The 19,569-nt window shown below is 40.2% G+C and overlaps 1 long non-coding RNA gene across 1 annotated transcript; it reads right to left on the bottom strand.

Moving 5' to 3' along the window:
• Nucleotides 1-311: 311 nt before the first annotated feature.
• Nucleotides 312-2,948, bottom strand: LOC118576005. Its single transcript, XR_004943904.1, has 5 exons — nucleotides 2,647-2,948; nucleotides 2,501-2,546; nucleotides 2,178-2,280; nucleotides 1,783-1,912; nucleotides 312-512 (listed from the first exon to the last, which is right to left on the bottom strand). It is a non-coding gene; the product is annotated as an uncharacterized LOC118576005 (long non-coding RNA).
• Nucleotides 2,949-19,569: the final 16,621 nt, after the last annotated feature.

A 19,569-nucleotide genomic window follows, 5' to 3' on the forward strand; every position in this document is an offset into this window, starting at 1 on the left:
GGTTCAATTCCCAGCACCCACAATGTTAAAGTAAACCAAGGAAACCCTCAAGGCACACCATGATGAAGGCCCCCAGGAAGAATGGGAAGATGACACAATGAGTTTCTGATGTATGATGGAAAGACGCTGCAATCTGAGACACATGGCGGTCACTAATGACAGATGTGCCGAATGGCTGCAGAACGAATACAGGAGTGCACATGGCCTGGTGACAGGGCTCACACAGATGAGTTCTCTAGGTTTTTTCTCCCAACAAGAAAACATAACATCCATTCTTCATGCTGGCTAGTGAGATAGTGCCCAGGATACAATAAAAACCACACTAAGACTATGGCTTATAAAATGCAGTGGGAGGCACTTGACAAACCTCATTCTCAGCACAGTGGGGCAGAGCCTACCTGTAGGAAGCTGTCTTGGCAGAAGAGAAACTCGTTCTTCTTCATGATGGTCTCGGTGGGCAAGGTGAGCTCGTTCTTACTGAGAGCAGGTTCTCTCTGACATGGAAACACTGCCTGAGTACAGAAAGGACATGGCGTTACATATGCCTCATGAGGGAGGAGTAAGAGTACTAGGCAGAGGAATTCACCAGACATGAAACTACTCAGTGAGTTTTTAGCAACCTTTGGCTCTCCTTGATAACAAACTCTAGCCTCAACTTTTCATCAGAAAATGAAAACGAGATAAACTGATACTCTGCCTTTTGTTTGTTTGTCTGAAACAGTCTCAGGTAGCTCAGGCTGGCCTCAAGCTCATTGTGTAGTAGAAGTTGGCTTTTAACTCCTTATCCTCTTCCCTCTCAAGTGACAGGATTACAGGCGTGCACTAGTATGCCCAGTCAGGAATTCCCCACCTCATGTAAAGAGTTCCACTCTAATTCATGAGTATGGATCTATTACTTCCCAACTCAACTCCAGCCCAGAATTGTATTAAAAATGTACATTGCTGTAGCCAGGCCTCAGGGCCCACCCTGTAATCTCAGCTACTGTGTGCCCAGGCACATAGACCATAAGTTCAAAGCTTGCCTGACTGCAGAACATATTCAAGGCCAGTTTGAGCAGCTGAGCAGGACCTTGCCTAAATATAAAAAGTAAGAGAGTAACAAAGGATCAAGGTGTTGGTCACAGTAGAGCCCTTGCCCAGCATACTCTGGCTAGCCTCTCAATTCGGAATATTACAAACCACCCAAGCACTGTGCTGAGGACACACAGGTGATTAAAGCAGTGCTGCCCCAGGCACCTTCCATAGTACGTAAAGATGGACAGAAAGATCAAAAACCTAACACACTATGATGATAAACCGACAAATGTAGATCATACCCACACCAAGTCAAATAGTTTCTTATGATGGCAGTGTTTTGTCTGCATCAGGGTCAGTTTAGAAGGATGTGATAGTTAATGGGGAGATCAACAATAAAGACCAGCCAAAACCTTTATACTACTCCTCTGTCTGCTGAATGTTCCCCTAGTTTGTCAACATCTGTCTCAGGACCCACAGGATCACATCCTCTACACATTAACTCTCTGACTCACTTCCAGTCTCAGAAGTCAGATTTGTTCCAGGAAGAGCTTGACAAGAATAAAGCAGTCATCTGGAAGAAACATTTCTTCAATACACTCTGTGATCTGCCATGGCAAAAGAGGAAAGCGTAGCCTCCACTCTTATATCCCCTCTGTTTCATGACAGTCTTACTCTGTAGCTCTGGCTGGCCACAAATTCAATGTCTTCTGACCTCAGCCTCGAGTCCTGGGATTTGCAAGTACATGTTACCTGTACTTGCAATACCTGGCTTTCTTCTGCCTTTCCCATGGCCTGTGTCTTGCACCTTTACCTCCCTATAGTGTGGAAGATAGGCTCTTGAAACATTAAGTCTTCTAAGCTAGGTGTGGTGGCACACACCTATAATCTCAACCACCTGGAGGATGAGGCCGAAAGACAGAGTTCAAAACCAGTGTTTTGTTTTCTCTTCAGATCATATAAACACTTTTCTAAGAAGGATTCAAAACCAAGTTGGGAAACTTTAGTGATACTATGGCTAAAAAGAGGTGGGAAGATGAGGTTTTTTTCAGCGTTGGAAAGCTCTCCCATACCCCTCAGCTGGATCCTGTTTCTTTCAGTCAGCTGCTCTGGTCTCAGCCTCTTCTTCCCAGCTTGGTTTTGCCCCTCAGAGGCACTCTCACCTTTTATTGTTTACTCTGGCAGGAAAGAGCCTAGTGATTCTTGTCAGTAGGGGGCCTTTCTGGATACATTTGAGTTGTTTGCCTTCCTGCTTTAGGAGCTTCCCTGTGGATGGATTCAATGCCTTCTTTTAGCCTCTGTGGGCATCCCCCACCCACCCTGACGCACATAGCAAACACACACACACACACACACACACACACACACACACACAAATAAATAAATAAATAAATAAATAAATAAATAAATAAATAAATAAATATTTTTTAAGTATTGTAAATTAAAGAAATTTTAGATAGTAAAAACTGTTCAATTAAGAAGTCACCTTTTGCTTTTCATCTGGTCCCTCAGTTTGCTGTACATCTCCAGGACTTGATAAGGGAAACAGATCACACAGGCATTAGTAGACAAAATAATTAACTAAGCTTAAGGGATTACATCAAGAATCCTACTCCTTTTCCATTTCCTCACCTGGAAGACACAGCATTAAACTCATCAGCAGTGGCAGGAATATTTCTCTGTTGCTGCAGCTCTTTCATTGCTATTACCAGCTTGGCAAAAGAAAACATAGAATTACACCAAGGGCTGTAAATAAAAAGCTTTCAGTTACATTTTTTCTTCTGCATTTGATTCATCTAAAAATCAGTTTCCTGGTAAGACCTTCCTGTACAGTCTTTTTCTTTTGGGCCAATATCCAGCTCCCAAATCATGACCCAGAGACGACTTATTAGTTTAGAATGCTTGGCCGAGCCATAAACATATATAAGGTCATAATGATCCATGGTATGCATAATTAATACATGCTAATAAAACATTTAAAAACCAAAGGTTGGTGGCTCATGATGAACAGCACCCAAATTTGACCCTTGGTCTACATACACATGAATAGGAACCTACAAAATTATGTACCCACATGTGCATACAACAAACAAATGGAAATAAAACCTGTATGGTAAATGCCATGAAATGGCATATGCAAATAAAATACAACAACCCAGGGCAGTGGAGCACAAACTTGCAGATGTCCTCTCCTTCAGGGCTGGTACTGTCACACATGGTCTAGTTTATTTTTTGGTGCTGTCTCTGAACCTAGGGCCTAAGGGACCTTGACCCATCTCTATACCCAGGATGTTTGACCCAGCAAAAGTTGTATGTTCACAGCTACACACTGAAAGGATACTAGCACAGTTGATTATGTGGCTGTGGCAGGTTTTGTCTTTCTTCTGAGTCCCACTGTTGGCAGCCCTTGTCGATCTCAGATACTCTCTGCCTTATAAAAATAATTAGATTATATTATTGAATCTAGCCCCTAACGTCCATTCCCATATTTGGCCATTTTCTCTGCTCTAGGCTGTCTGTCAAGTACAATAATCAAATTATTGAAATCTAGCAATCAAAAGTCTCCTTTGGCTCACCTAATTAACATTCCCAATTAAAATTAAATACCTCAACCCAAGGCAAGATTTAGGTTTAAGGTTAGGAATAGGGTTATGGTTATGGTTAGGGTTCCTCAGGAGGTTAGGGTTAGGTTTAGGGTTAGGGTTGGGATTAGGGTTAGAGGGGGGTTATGGCAGGGTTACAGTTAGGGTTAGGGTTAGGTTTAGTGTTCTTCAGTGTTAGGGTTAGGGTTTCTCATGGTTAGGGTTAGGGTTAGGGTTCAAGTGTGTTCTCAGATTAGGTTTAGGGTAATGGTTATGGTTAGGGTTAGGGTTAGTGTTAGTGTCATGTTTAGAGGATTAGGGTTACAGGTTTATGGTAGGGTTAGCATTGGTGTTAGGGTTTGGGTTTAGGGTTAGTGTAAGAGGCTGGGGTTAGTGTTAGGTTTAGGGTTAGGTGTGGTCCTCAGTTTAGTGTTAAGTGTAGGTTTAGGGTTATGGTTTGTGTTGAGGGTGGTTATTGTTAGGTTTTGGATTAGGGTTAGGATTTGGTTTGTTTCAGGCTTTAGGGTTAGGTTTAGCTGTGGGGTGGGACTTCCTCACTCTTAGGATTAATGTTAGGTTTAGCTTTGGGGTATTATTGTTGTTCAGGTTTTCGGGGGTTAGAGTTAGGGTTAGTGTTTATTGTTAGGGTTTGTGTAAGAGTTTGGGGTCATTTTTGCGTTTGGGCTTAGGGTTAAATTTTGGGTTAGGGGTACTACTCAGGTTTTTGCCTAGTATTAGGGTTAGGCTTATTGGTCAGGATTAGGGTTAGGGTTACGGTTAGGGTTAGGGTAGGTAGACTTGACCAATTTTCCTATGGCCCATGATTAGTGTTAGGTTCAGTCTTAGAATGAGGCTTAGAGTTAGTGTTAGGGGAGGTAGACTTGGCCCATGTTCCTGTGGGCCAGTGTTAGAGTTACGGTTACGGTTAGTCTTAGGCTTAGGGTTTGGGTTAGGGTTAGGTGTGGTTTCTCAGGGTTAGCATTAGGGCTAGGGTTAGCTTTGGGGTTATGGTTATGGTTATGGTTATGGTTAGGGGAGTTACAGTTAGGGTTGGGTTTAGTGTTTATTGTTAGTGTTTGGTTTAGAGTTAGGAGTTAGGCTTTGCTTTTGGGTTAGGGTTAAGTTTCGGTTTAGGGGGAGTACTCAGGTTTTTGGTTAGGTTTAGGGTTAGGCTTATTGGTCAGGTTTAGGGTTAGACTTAGCCTTAGGCTTAGGTTTAGGCTTAGGCTTATTGGAGATAGATTTGTCCAATATTCCTATGGGCCATGATTAGAGTTAGGGTTAGGCTTAGGCTTAGGCTCTTGCTTAGGGTTAGTGTTAGGGGGTATAGACTTTTTCCCATTTTTATCTCCCTTCTCTACAGAGGCATTCTTTTGTCTCTTTGTAAGCAATATTCCTGTCTCCTTATCTCTTGTATTTTATCTATTTTTTTTTCTTATTCCCTGCCCTCTGTCCTTCTTGGGCAAAGAAATCTTTGTTGTGGGGATCCTGTATAGATTAATTTTTGTTTCCTACACATTCGTTTTTATTTATTGATTGATTCTATTATATATAATTTTTGAGACAAGGTGTCCTCAGGTATTGCTGCCTGTACTATAACTTACTATGTAGATAATCTGGCTGGTTGCAAGTTTATAGAGATCCACCGGGCTTAAAGGAGTATGCCATTAAGTCTGCCCTAATATGCTGTATATGTGAGGAAATTATAAAAAGAAAGACTGCATATTTTCTTCAAATACAATTTATTTTTTAATCCTTGGGATTAATTATGAAGCTTTGCATCATGCTAGGGAAGCATTCCTGAGTACTACCCCAGTCCCTCAAATCTAGGGAAAGCCTTGACCTCAAAGCCATACACTATTACTGGTTTTATATATTGCATTTGCTCAGTGGGTGTGAGAGAGAGAGATAGAAACAAAGAGACAGGGAAAGAGAAAACAGAAGTCTGGAGATTAGGGAAAACTTGAAGGAGTCAGTTCTCCTCTTCCACCATGTGCTTGTGGCTTCCAGGGATGAAACAGAAGATGTCAGGTGAGGTGTGGAACATCATTACCAACTGAGCAATATAGTGTGTTTAGAATTTCTCCAATGATACCTAGACAGTTATGTGGGGTTACAGGGATGTGTAGTCACTGTCAACACAATGTTGGTATAACTAATGAGGAAATGTAACCCTAACCCTAACCCTAACACTAACCCTAAACCAAACCCTAACCCTGATGCTAACACAGACCCTGAACCTGACATTGACCCTAACACTAATTCTAACCCTAAATCCCAAACCCTATACCCTAAACCCTTACTCTAAACCTAACCCTAAATCCTAATGCTAAGCCTAACCCTAACATTAACCCTAAACCAAAATCTAACCCTAACGCTAAACCATAATCCTAAACCTTAACACTAACCCTAACCAAAATGCTAACCCTTAATCATTAACCCTAAACACTTAACCCTTAACCATTAACTATTAACCCTAACACTTAACCCCAAACCCTAAACCCTAACACCCTAACCATAACCCTTACCCTAACCCTATTCCTAACCCTTTCCCAGTACCCCAATACCCTACCAGTAACCCTAACCCTTTCCCAATACCCCGATAACCTAACCATAACTGTAACCCAAACCTTCACCCTCACCCTCACCCTAATCATAACCCTTTCCCAATACCCCAATACCCTAACCCTAACACTTTCCCAATACCCCACTACCCTAACCCTAACACTAAACCTAACCAAACCCTAAACCATATATTTAACCCGAAACCCTAACCCTAACCCTGAACCCTGAAACCTGACCCTTCACCCTCACACTCACCCTCACCCTAAACCTAACCCTAAACCTTCCCCAATAACCCAATAACCCAATACCCCAATACCCTAACCCTAACCCTTGTCTAACCCTATACCCTAAACCCTAAACCCTAAACCCTAAACTCTAAACCCTAACCCTAACCCTAACCCTATACTCTAACCCCTAACCCTCTCCTATAACACCAGTCTGAAAAGATCTGATACCTTCTTCTGGTCTCTGAGGGTACTGCACATAGACATTTGCAGGCAAACACCCATATTCATAAAATAAAAATAAAGTTGAAAAGATATGGAATTCTCTACAGTGATGTCACAGCCCTGAGAGAGGCAGCAGTCAGGGTTAGTTAAAATGGACTCCTTCTGTCTTGCATGGAAGCCACTGTCTGCTTCCTCTGAGGCAGCATGCTAAAAAAAAAAAAAAAAAAAAAAGCAGCCTTATTTTGAGGTTAGAGTAGCTTAGCAGAACTTTTCATCTAAAAACACAATCTACAATACTGATAGGTGACTTTTCTTTGATGTTTTTTGTATGTGTATTCTCTGCCCTTTGGACCTGTGGGAATTAAAGATAATGGTACATCTTGTAAATATATTGATTTAGATATATTTAAATGTAGATTATAATGTATGGTCTAAAAGATAGATTTTCTCTGTAAATCTTCATCTCCCTAAGTGTCTACACTTGAAGTTTCCTTACACTATTTACATTGTGTACAAGTAGACTTGTGGTCCGATCCTAAAAGAAACTTACGGATAATGCCACATATGGAATCCAAAATCTATTCTAGTTTGGCTCCTCTTGTAGCATTAGCCAGAGACAGATGCATGCTGATATTGAAGAGATTTCTGTTTATTAATCATTTAAGTATGTGGAGTGATTTAGTCCTGAGAAGACATATTAATTTTAGAACAGTTGTAACTCCAAAGATTAAGAAAATATTTCTGAGACAAACTTTCTTATATGGACTCAGGTGGCCTGATTCCAGTCAGTTGCTTCCTAGGGCAATGACCTTATTGTCCTCCTGATTAACCCAACTAAATTCTTAAATCAAAAGTCTGTATTACCACTAAGTTTTAAAATTACTCATTTGAGTAATGTAGTCAACTGTCCATTGCAGTAACAGGTAAAGAATTTACATGTGGAGCATAGCCTCTACTTAAGACCAGAATAGGAGGAATATTTTCTTGTGTACACTGCAGGGAGACATAGCATAGGCAATATAGCTGCTGGAGTAACCATTATGAAAGAGGACCTGACTGTGACAGGGTGAGTCATTTTGTAATTTCCCATCATGTATTAATTTATGTCATACAAATAAAGGCAGGCCAGATTGTTGAATGTACAACTTGTGGTGGGGGGTAGCTTGAGCCAATGAATAATAAATTTCCAAGTAGGGCTTTTCCTTTGTGGATATGTTCGATTCTCTTCAGCATAGTTAAGTCATCTCAGAAAGTTGAGATACAGGCTATTGGCTGTAGCTGTGTGTTGGGTTACAGAGCTCAGCAGCTAACATTGCACATACAGGCAATGTCAAACAGGATTTTATTAATGCCAGTCCCCTACCAGGGAATGGATTGCTGTTTTTCTTTTTGTTTTTATTAAGAAATTTTCTATTCATTTTACATACCAACAACAGATCCCCCTCCTTCCTATTCTCACACCCCAGCCTTCCCCCCCCCCCCCCCCCCCCCCAATTCTCACCTCCTCCAAGTCACTCCTCCTTCCCTTCTCTCATGGGAAGTCAGCAGAACCCAGTACATTCAGTTGAAATAGGTCCAATCCCCTCCCCCCTGCACCAAGGCTGCATGAAGTGTCACACCTTAGGCACTGGGCTCCAAAAATCTTACCCATGCACCAGGGATGGATCTTGATCCTATTGCCTGGAGGCCCCACAAACAGTTCAAGCTAAACAACTACCTCACCTATCCAGAGGGCCTAGTCCAGTCCCATAGGAGCTACACAGCTATTGGTCCACAGTTCATGGATTTCCACTAGTGGGGCTGGTCGTCTCTGTACATTTTCCCATCATGATCTCAATGACCTTTGCTTAAAGAATACCTCCATTCTCTAATTGATTGGACTCCTGGAGCTTGGCCTCACATCCAGCCATGGATCTCTACATCAGTAACTGGATGAAGGCTCTATAATGACAGTTAGGGTATTCTCTAATCTAGTTACTGGAGTAGACAAGTTCAGGCACTTTCTTGAATATTGCCAGTAGTCTAAGGTGGGGTCATCCTTGTGGATTCCTGGGAACTTCCCATGATATTTCTTCCCATTCCCATGATGTCTTCATTTATCAAGGTATCTCTTTTCTTTCTCTCCCACCCTGTCCCTGTTCCAGCTCAATCCTCCCATTTCCTTATGTTCTCATCCCCCATTCTTTGCCCTCCATTACCCACCCTCACTCCCAGTTTGCTCATGTAGGTCTCATCTAATTCTCCATCACTGGGCTATATATGTGTCCCTCTTAGAGTCCTCCTTGTTAGCTAGTTTCTCTGGATCTGTGGGTTTTAGTCTGATTTGCTATACATGTAGTATCCACTTATGAGCAATACATACCATGTTTGTCCTTCTGAGTCTGAGTTAAGTCACTTAGCATGATATTTTCTAGTTTTATTCATTTGCCTACAAATTTCATGATATCGTTGCTTTTTACTGCTGAGTAGTATTCTATTGTATACATGTGCAACATTTTCTTTAGCCATTCTTTAGCTGAGGGGTATCTAGGTTGTTTCCAGGATCTGGCTATTACAAAAAACAATGCTATGAACATAGTTGAGCATGTGTCCTTGTGGTAAGATTGAGCATTCTTTGGGTATATTCCCAAGAGGGGTATAGCTGAGTTTTGAGGAAGATTGGTTCCCAATTTTCTGAGAAACCTCCATACTGAATTTCAAAGTGCCTATACAAGTTTGCATTCCCACCAACAGTGGAGGAGTGTTCCTTTTGCTCCACATTCTCTCCAACATAAGCTGTCTGACAGGTGTAAGATGGTATCTTAGCGCTGTTTTGATTTGCATTTCCCTGATGACTAAGGATGTTGAGAAATTCCTTAAATGTCTTTTGGCCATTTGAGATTCTTCCTTTGAGAATTCTCTGTTAAGCTCTATAGCCCATTTTTAAACTGGGTTGTTCAGTATTTTGATATCTAGTTTCTTGAGTTATTTATATATATTGGAGAACTGCCCTCTGTCACATGTGGGGTTGGCGAAGATCTTTTTCCATTCTATAGGCTAAGGTTTTGTCTTATTTACTGTGTCGTTTGCCTTAAAGAAACTTCTCCCTTTCAGGAAGTCCCATTTATTAATTGTTGCTCTCAATGTCAGTGTGCAACTGGACTTATATTTAGGAAGTGATCTCCTGTGCCAATATGCTTAAGATTACTTCCTACTTTCTCTTATATTAAGTTCAGTGTAAATAGATTTATGTTGAGGTCTTTGATCCACTTGGACTTGTTTTTAGTGAATAGTGGTAGATATGGATCTATTTTCTATCTTCTCCATTTTGACATCCAGTTATGCCAGCACCATTTGTTGAAGATGCTTTCTTTTTTCCATTATACAATTTTGGCTTCTTTGTCAAAAATCAGGTGTTCATAGGTGTGTGGGTTAATGTCAGTGTCTTCAATTTGATTCCATTGGTCCACATGTCAGGTTTTGCAGCAGTACCAAGCTGTTTTGTTTTGTTTTTATGTGTTTTTCTTTTATATATATATATATTTTCATTTTACGTACCAACCCCAGTTCCCCCTCCCTCCCCTTCTCCCACCTCCTCACCTCCCTCCCACTCTACCCCCATCCACTCTTCAGAGTGGGTAAGGCCTCCCATGGTAGTCAACAAAGTCTGGCATACCAAGTTGAAGGTATCAAGGCTGAGCAAGGTATCCCACCACAGGGAATGGGCTCCAAAAAGTTAGTTCATGCACCTGGGATAAGTCCTGGTCCTGCTGCCAGGGACCCCACAAACAGATCAAGCCACACAACTGTCACTCACATTCAGTGGGCCTAGTTTGGTCCCATGCAGGTTCCCAAGCTGTCAGTCCAGAGTCAGTGAGCTCCAACTAGCCCCGGTCAGCTCTTTCTGTGGGTTTCCCCATCATGATCTTGACTCCCTCTTCTTCTTTTTCTTTTTATTTTTTTGAATGCTGAATGCCATTTATTGAAGGAGGGAGGAGGTCTTAAGTAAAGGCTTACAGCACAATGGGAGAACCCTGGAAGGCAGAAGTTCGCTTCTGATGTTTGGTTCTGGTTTTGGTTTTTTTGGAGCTGAGGATCAAACCCCAGGCCTTGTGCTTGCTAGGCAAATGCTCTAACACTGAGCTAAATCCCTAACCCCGCTTCTGATGTTTTACAATCTTGCATCTAAGTTGTTAATGCCCAATATGCTGGATACTCAGACAAGGGGCTTCCCATAAGCATTCAGGAGGGTGGAATCTCTCAGGGAATTAGCATAGGGAGGATATCAAGGTCAAGGCTGGCAAGCAAAGCAACAGTTACACAAAATGGGGGAGGGCAGGGACCTAGAGGTCCCCCCCCCCTTTTACTAAAAAATGAGCTTCTGACTTAGGTTGCATGGGACATCAGCAAGTCACCTTACCTGTCATGGAGACACCTATCCAGGCCACACAGGCATTCTGTCTTAGGTTGGTGAGCGCCCCCTCCAGGTATTACCTGTCTCTGAATACTTATTATCATACAGGCTCAATCATGTGAGAGCTGCAGAGTTAACTGTTGCCAAAGATCTCTAAGTGATGCTGGGCTTGCAATCTGTGTGTTCGACACAGAAACAACCAATAGAAGTCTTAACCCACCCATAGCCAGTAGGCTAAAGGCAACAGAGCCATTCCCTTCCTTAACGAGCCTTACTGCAAATTGGAGTCCTTGTAAGATGGTATCCTGAGAGCAAATGGAACTTGAGTTTGTAAATTTATAACTTTCAAAGCCAATCGAAATGTATATAACTATTGATTTAAATTTGCCATGCCCAATAGAATGAAAAATTAATTAACTGCAGTAGCTACTTTTGCTGCCAGGGTCTCCACTGTGCTAGCTGTACTAACCAATTATGAAATAGCAATCCCAGAAACAGTAGTAGCAGTGGTCGTCACTGATGTAACAGTGACAACAGCAACAGTGATGTCAAATTCTCTTCTGGAGCATATGGGTATCCATTGGCATGGACACAACTCCAGGAGCACGAACCACCAAGGTCCATTATTCTTGATCACAGCACAATGTAAGCTGGTAGCTCTGCAAAAGAACAACTAAGAACCATAAAGGAAAAACAGGTAGCTCACAAGGAGCAGAACTAATGGTCTCATAATGGTTACATTCAGACTCACAAATTTTAAGGTATCTTCAAAGGGGGCCAAATGAATTTCAGGAGGCCAAAAAGTATTGCACAGAGCCACTCCTAAGAAGTGGGTACTGTTGCAGCTTGAATAGGATTATAAGAATGAAAATGCTTAGCTGGCATGCTACTGTTAATAAATGGAGGGCAATGATCTTCAGTGTTATCCTTAATCTCCTAGGTGTCTGGGTGACAAGTTATCAAATATACTTGAAAAAGCAGTTAGCATACATTACCTTCTGGAGAATCCAACTGCATGGCTTATGTTAATGCTTGCCAAAGCTGGCCCTATTGGGCTCTCAATCCCCATTGGCATCAGAAGAGGAGAGTTTTTCACAAAGGCCCAATAGGTTTCTGCCATGTTGGGCTTCAGCTGCAGCCATAGGGCGCACTCAGCACTTAGAAACCCAATGAGGAATTTGATTGTCCTGAGGAGACATAAGCAGAACTCTGGGCCCACACCAACACCAGATTGGTTCCCCTCCAATGTTACTAGAAAGATCCTTCTATCACTCCAGAGGGTGATTTGCAACAGGAGCCCTCCAGTGATTGTCTGTAGTGGATACTCCAGCAGAATCCACCAATAAAAAATTGAAAATATGTAATATAAGGGAAATAATAGAACATGGAGAGGAATGATGAACCCCTAGTTTCCCCTTTTTGCTTTAGCAAAATATGTTTGTTTGGGTTTTTTTTAATAATTCAAATTTTTCTTATCTTTTTTCTTTTTTAGATTAATTAATTTATTTATTTTTCTATTATCAGCTCGATACAGTATAAATTCTTACCTTAATAGTGTAATGTTTCATTGAGGGTTGCTCAGTAATTGAGTGAAACCAAATTTTATTATAAGCAACAGTCATCCTAGGATCCTCCATGCCATATGTATAGCCTTATGGATCTGTGGGTTGCAGTCTGATTGTTCTTTGCTTTGCTCTGCATCCTCTCCAACATTGACTGTCATTACTGTTTTTGAACATAGCCATTCTGACAGGTGTAAGGTGGTATCTCAGAGTCATTTTGATTTGCATTTCTCTGATGATTAAGGATGTTGAGCATTTCTTTAAATGTCTTTCAGCCACTTGTGATTCTTGTTTTGTGAATTCTCTGTTTAGCTCTTTAGCCCATTTTTAATTGGATTGTTCGGTACTTTGATGTCTAATTTCTTGAGTTCTTTATATACTGTGGAGATCAATCCTCTGTCATATGTGGGGATGGTGAAGATATTTTCCCATTCTATAGGCTGTCTTTTTGTCTTATTGACCATATCTTTTGCCCTGCAAAAGCTTCTTAGTTTCAAGAGGTCCTATTTATTAATTGTTGTGCTCAGTGTTTGTGTTGTTGGTGTTATATTTAGGAAGTGATCTCCAGTGCCAATATGTTCAAGAGTACTTCCTACTTTCTATTCTATTAAGTTTAGTGTAGCAGGATTTATGTTGAGGTCTTTGATCCACTTGGCCTTGAGTTTTGTACATGGTGACAGATATGGATCTATTTGTAATCTTTTACATATTGACATCCAGTTATCACAGCACCATTTGTTGAAGATACTTTGTTTTTTTCCATTGTATAGTTTTGGCTTCTTTGTCAAAAATCAGGTGTTCTTATGTGTGTGGATTAATGTCAGGGTCTTCAATTCAATTCCATTGGTCCGTATGTCTGTTTTTATACCAGTGCCAGGCTGTTTTTATTACTATAGCTCTATAGTAGAGCTTGAGGTCAGAGATGGTGATGCCTCCAGAGGTTGCTTTATCTTACAGGATTCTTTTAGCTATCCTGGGTCTTTTGTTTCTCCATATGAAGTTGAGTATTTTTCTTTCCAAGTCTGTGAAGAATTGTGTTGGGATTTTGATAGGGATTGCATTGAATCTGTAGATTGCCATTTTTACTATGTTAATCTTACCTGGCCATGGCCATGGTATATCCTTCCATTTTCTGATATCTTCTTTAATTTCTTTCTTTAGAGATTTAAAGTTCTTATCAAAAAGGTCCTTCACTTGTTTAGTTAGTGTTATCCCAATGTATTTTATATTATTTGTGGCTATTGTAAAGGGTGATGTTTCTCTGACTTCTTTCTCAGCCCTTTTATCATTTGTGTATAGGAGGGCTACTGATTTTTTTGAATTGATCTTGTATCCTGACACTTTACTGAAGGAGTTTATCAGTTGTAGGAGTTCCCTGGTAGAGTTTTGGGGGTCACTTATTTATACCATCATATCATCTGCAAATAGTGAAAGTTTAACTTCTTCCTTTCCAATTTGTATCCCTTTGATCTGTTTTTCTTGTCTTATTGCTCTAGCTAGAACTTCTAGTACTATACTGAATAAATTTGGGGTGAGTGGACAGCCTTGTCTTGTTGCTGATTTTAGTGGTATCAGTTTGAGTTTCTCTCTGTTTAATTTCATAGTGGCTGTTGGCTTGCTGTAAATTGCCTTTATTATGTTTAGGAATGTTCCTTGTCTTCCTGATCTCTCTAAGACCTTTATCATGAAGGGGTGCTGGATTTTGTCAAAGGCTTTTTCAGCATCTAATGAGATGATCATGTAGTTTTTTTCTATCAGTTTGTTTATATTGTGTATTACATTGACAGATTTTCGTATACTGAACCATCCTTGCATCCATGGGATGAAACCTGCTTGATCATGATGGATAATTTTTTTTTTATATATTCTTGGATTCAGTTTGCCAATATTTTGTTGAGTATTTTTGCATCAATGTTCATGAAGGAGATTGGTCTATAATTTTCTTTCTTTGTTGCATCTTTGTTTGGTTTGGGTATCAGGGTAATTGTAGCTTCATAGAAAGAGTTTGGTAGTGTTCCTTCTATTTATATTGTGTGGAATAATTTGAAGAGTATTGGTATTAGTTCTTCTTTGAAAGTCTGGTAGAATTCTGAACTGAAACCATCTTGTCCTGGGCTTTTTTTAGTTGGGAGACTTTTGATGACTGTTTCTATCTCTTTAGGGGTTATTGGTCTATTTAAATAGTTTCTAGGGTCTTGATTTAACGTTGGTGTGTGATATCTATCCAGAAAATTTTCCATTTCTTCCAGATTTTCCAAATTTGTGGAGTACAGGTTTTTGAAGTATGACCTGATGATTCTCTGGATTTCCTCATTGTCTGCTGTTATATCCCCCTTTTCATTTCTCATTTTATTAATTTGGATGCTATCTCTTTGTCTTTTGGTTAATTTGGCTAGGGGTTTGTCTATCTTGTTGATTTTTTTCAAAGAACCAACTCTTTGTTTCATTGTTGTTGTTTTTTTTGTATTGTTCTCTCGGTTTCTAATTTGTTGATTTCAGCCCTCAATTTGATTTATTTCCTGGTGTCTATTTCTCCTGGGTGAATTTGTTTCTTTTTTATCTAGCGCTTTCAGTTGTGCTGTTAATTCATTGGTATGAGATTTCTTTATCTTCTTTATGTGTGCATTCAGAGCCATGAATTTTCCTCTTAGTACTGCTTTCATAGTGTCCCATAAGTTTGGGTATGTTGTACTTTCATTTTCATTGAATTCTAGGAAATCTTTAATTTCTTTCCTTATTTCTTCCTTGATCCATTGATGTTTCAGGTGAGCTTTATTCAGTTTCCATGAGATTGTAGGCTTTCTATAATTTTTGTTGTTGTTGAAGTCTAACTTTAAGGCATAGTGGTCTGATAAGATACATTCCAATGTTTTTGTATCTGTTGAGATTTGTTTGTGACCAAGCATGTGGTCAATTTTTGGGAAGGTTCCATAGGGTGCTGAGAAGGTATATTCTTTTGTGTTAGGATGGAATGTTCTGTAGATATCTATTAAGTCCTTTTGAGTCATAACATCTCTTAGGTTCTTTATTTCTTTGTTGAGTTTCAGTCTGGTAAATCTGTCTTTCGGTGAGAGTGGTGTGTTGAAATCTCCCACTACTAATGTGTGAGGTTTGATGGTGCATTTTAACCTTTAGTAATGTTTCTTTTATGAATGTGTGTGCCTTTGTAATTGGAGCATAAATGTTCAGGATCGAGACCTCGTCTTGGTGTATTTTTCCTGTGATAAATACGTAATGTCCATCCTGATCTCTTTCAATTGATTTTAGTTTTAAGTCTATTTTATTAGATATTAGGATAGCTACACCAGCTTGTTTCTTAGGTCAATTTGCTTAGAAAGCCTTTTCCCAGCCCTTTACTCTGAGGTAGTGTCTGTCTTTGAAGTTAAGGTGTGTTTCTTGTATGCAGCAGAAGGATGGATCCTGTTTTCTTTACCATTCTGTTAGTCTGTATCTTTTTATAGGTGAGTTGAGACCATTGATACTGATGGATATTAATGACCAGTGATTGTTAGCTCCTGTTATTTTTGTGGTTGTGTTGTGTTATCCTTCTTTGGTGTTTGTTGATGTGGGGTTATCTATTGCCTGAGTTTTCATAGGTGTGTTTAGCTTGTTTAGGTTGGATTTTTCCTTCTAGATCTTTCTGTAGAGCTGGATTTGTGGACAGGTATTATTTAAATCTGATTTTATCATGGAATATTTTGTTTACTCCATCTATGGTGATTGAGAGTTTTGCTAGGTATAATAGTCTGGGTTGGCATCCGTGGTGTCTTAGTGTCTGCATAACATTTGTCCAGGACCTTCTAGCTTTCACAGTCTCTATTGAGAAGTCTGGTATTATTCTAATGGGTTTGCCTTTATATGTTACTTGGTCTTTTTCCTTTGTGGCTCTTAATATTTTTTCTTTGTTCTGTATGTTTAGTGTTTTGATTATTATGTGGAGAGGGGATTTTTTTTTTTGGATCCAGCTTACTTGGTGTTCTGTAAGCTTCTTGTATCTTCATAGGTATTTCTTTCTTTAGGTTAGGAAAGTTTTCTTCTATCATTTTATTGAATATGTTTTCTGTGCCTTTGAGTTGGTATTCTCCTTTTTCTATCCCTATTATTCTTAGTTTTGGTCTTTTCATAGTGTCCCAAATTTCTTGGATGTTTTGAGTTACTACTTTTTTGTCTTTAGTGTTTTCTTTGACTGTTACATCTATTTTCTCTATTGTGTCTTCATTGTCCAAGATTCTCTGTTTCATCTCTTGTTTTCAGTTGGTTATGCTTGTTTCTGTGGTTCCTGTTCACTAAGTCAGGATTCCTATTTCCAGCATTTCCTCAGTTTGTGTTTTCTTTATTGTCTCAAATTCATTTTTCAGATCTTGGATTGTTTCCTTCATCTGTTTATTTACTTTTTCTTGGCTTTCTTGATTTCTTCCAATTTTTTTTGTTTGTTTTTTTCCATTTCTTATATTTTGATTGTGAGCTAGCCTTTAATGGCTGAGCCATCTCTCCAGCCCTTTTTTACATTTCTTTAAGGGAATTTTTTATTTCCTCTTTAAGGGAGTTTTTCCACTTCCTCTTTAATGGAGTTTTTCATTTCCTCTTTAAGGGAATTTTTTATTTCCTCTTTAATGGAGTTTTTCATTTCTTCTTTAAGGGAATTTTTTATTTCCTCTTTAATGGGGTTTTTCATTTCCTCTTAGAGTTTTTTTATTTCCTCTCTAAGGGAGTTTTTCACTTTCTCTTTAATGAAATTTTTCATTTACTCTTTAATTGCCTCTATCATCTCCTTAAAGTCATTTTTAGGGTTGATTTCTTTTGATTCTTCTGCATTGGTATGTTTAGGTCTTGTAGGTGTAGAATCACTAGGTTGTGATGTTGTCATATAGGTCTTCATGTTGTTGCCTGTGTTTTTGCACTGGCGTCTACTCATCTCTTCCTCTGTTCAGTGCAGGCAGTGTCTGTGTCTGAAGGTGCCTCTTTTGTTCTAATTGTTAGTCTTGGTTCACTAGGATTTCTTTGTTAAATTGGTGCTGTTGGGCTCTGTTTCTATGGGATCAGCTTAGTCAAATCAGTGTTAGTGGGTTCTGTCTCTGGGAGCAGTTGTTCCTGGTTGGTGTAGGGTGTGCTTATGGTTTCAGTGGTTGTTAGGTTTGTAGGGGTTAGTTTTTTGTTTGTTTGTTTTTTGTTTTGGGGTTGTTGTTTTTTTTTTTTTTTTGGTGGGGGGGGAGTAGGGAAAGGTAGCTGTCTGGTCACTGGGACTCCAATGGGTAGGGCCTAGGTGTTAGAGACATGATCTGCCGGTCTGGAGATGGGAGCTTACCTGTTCTCAGTTGGTGAAGTGTATACTTACAATTCTGGTAAACTGGTTCGGTGGCTGGGCAGTGCCTTTTTTTGTGTTCTCAGGTCACGTTTTGCACATTCATCAATTTCTCATCTGTTCTTGTTTCCTCAGGCTGCAAACTGTATGTTTCTGATTCCTCTCCCAGATGGATTCCAGCTGAGTAGGGTAGTCTCGGCAACACCAAGTTGTTGGATTTTGCAGGATTGGCACCCGGATCCTGGGTTGGCCTCAGACAGTGTGTAGATCTGTTCTCATCCCAAGGAGGTGGCTCCCTCCCCTGGTGTTGGGATTAAAGGCATCCCTGTTCCAAGCTCTTGATTAGGAGCTTGTTTTCATTGACTCCTCAGCGGATGGTAGCTCAGATTCTTGTTTTTATTACAATTGCAGCCACTGCCCTGACGCTAGGCCAGCCTGCCTACCTCTGCAGCCCTGGCCCACTCTACCTCCAAGCTGTTTTTATTACTATACCTCTAGAACAGATTTTGAGGTCAGATATGGTGATGTCTCCAGAGGTTGTTTTATTATACAGGATTCTTTTAGCAACCCTAGGTTTTTTGTTTTTCCAAATGAAGTTGAGTATGGTTCTTTTCCAGGCCTGTGAAGAATTGTGTTGGGATTTTGATGAGGATTGCAATGAATCTGTAGATTGCTTTTGGTAAAGATGCCATTTTTACTATGTAACTCCTACCTATGAACATGGGAGGTCTTTCCATTTTATACCTTCTGCGATTTCTTTCTTCAGAGACTTAAAGTTCTTGTAATAGAGGGCTTTTACTTGCTTAGTTATAGTTACCACGAGGTATTTTATATTATTTGTGGCTAGTGTAAAGTGTAATGTTTCTCTGGTCAGCCCTTTTATCATTAGTATATGGGAGGGCTACTGATTTTTTTTTTTTTTTAGTTAATCTTGTATCCTGCCATATTACTCAATGTGTTTATTAGCTGTAGGAGTTCCCTGGTAGAATTTTTTGGGTCATTTACATATATACTATTATATCATCTTCAAGTGGTATCTGTGTCTGAGGAAGCCTCTCTTGGTCCAATTGATACTCTTGATCCAATGGGAGATCTTGGTCTATTCAGGGCTTTTGGCCCAATCAGTGCTAATGAACTCTATCTCCAGGAGCATTTCTTAGTCTAATCAGCACTAGTGGGCTCAGTCTCATGGAGCAGCTATTCCCAATCAGTGCAGGGTGGGCTTATGGATCCTGTGGTCCCTGGTGACATAGAGGATGACTGGTTTCCTAAGTGGAGTGGGGGAAAATCTGCTGCCCAGTCTCTAGAGCTGCAGTGGCTAGGGGGTGGGTGATGGCCACAGAATGTGCCCCCAGGGGCCTAGGGGTTACAGACCTGGTCTGCCCAGTCCAGAGATGGGGCCTTAACTGTTTCCAGTCAGTGAAGTGTAGGCTTATGGGTCCAGTGGTCACTGATTTCACAGGGGATGGTTGTATTGGCAAGGGGGCTGGGGAAGAGGCAACTGCTTGTTGCTGGGGCTCCTATGGCTCGGGGCACTGTGGATATTGCTCTGTGTAAATAAAGTTCTGATTGGCCAGTGGCCAGGCAGGAAATATAGGTGGGACAAGAGAGAAGAGAATTATGGGAGGTGGAAGGCTGAGTGGAGAAAGACACCACCAGCTGCTGCCATGACAAGATGTAAGGTACTGGTAAGCCATGAGCC

Source organism: Onychomys torridus, unplaced genomic scaffold, assembly GCF_903995425.1.
Source record: "Onychomys torridus unplaced genomic scaffold, mOncTor1.1, whole genome shotgun sequence".
NCBI lineage: Eukaryota > Metazoa > Chordata > Mammalia > Rodentia > Cricetidae > Onychomys > Onychomys torridus.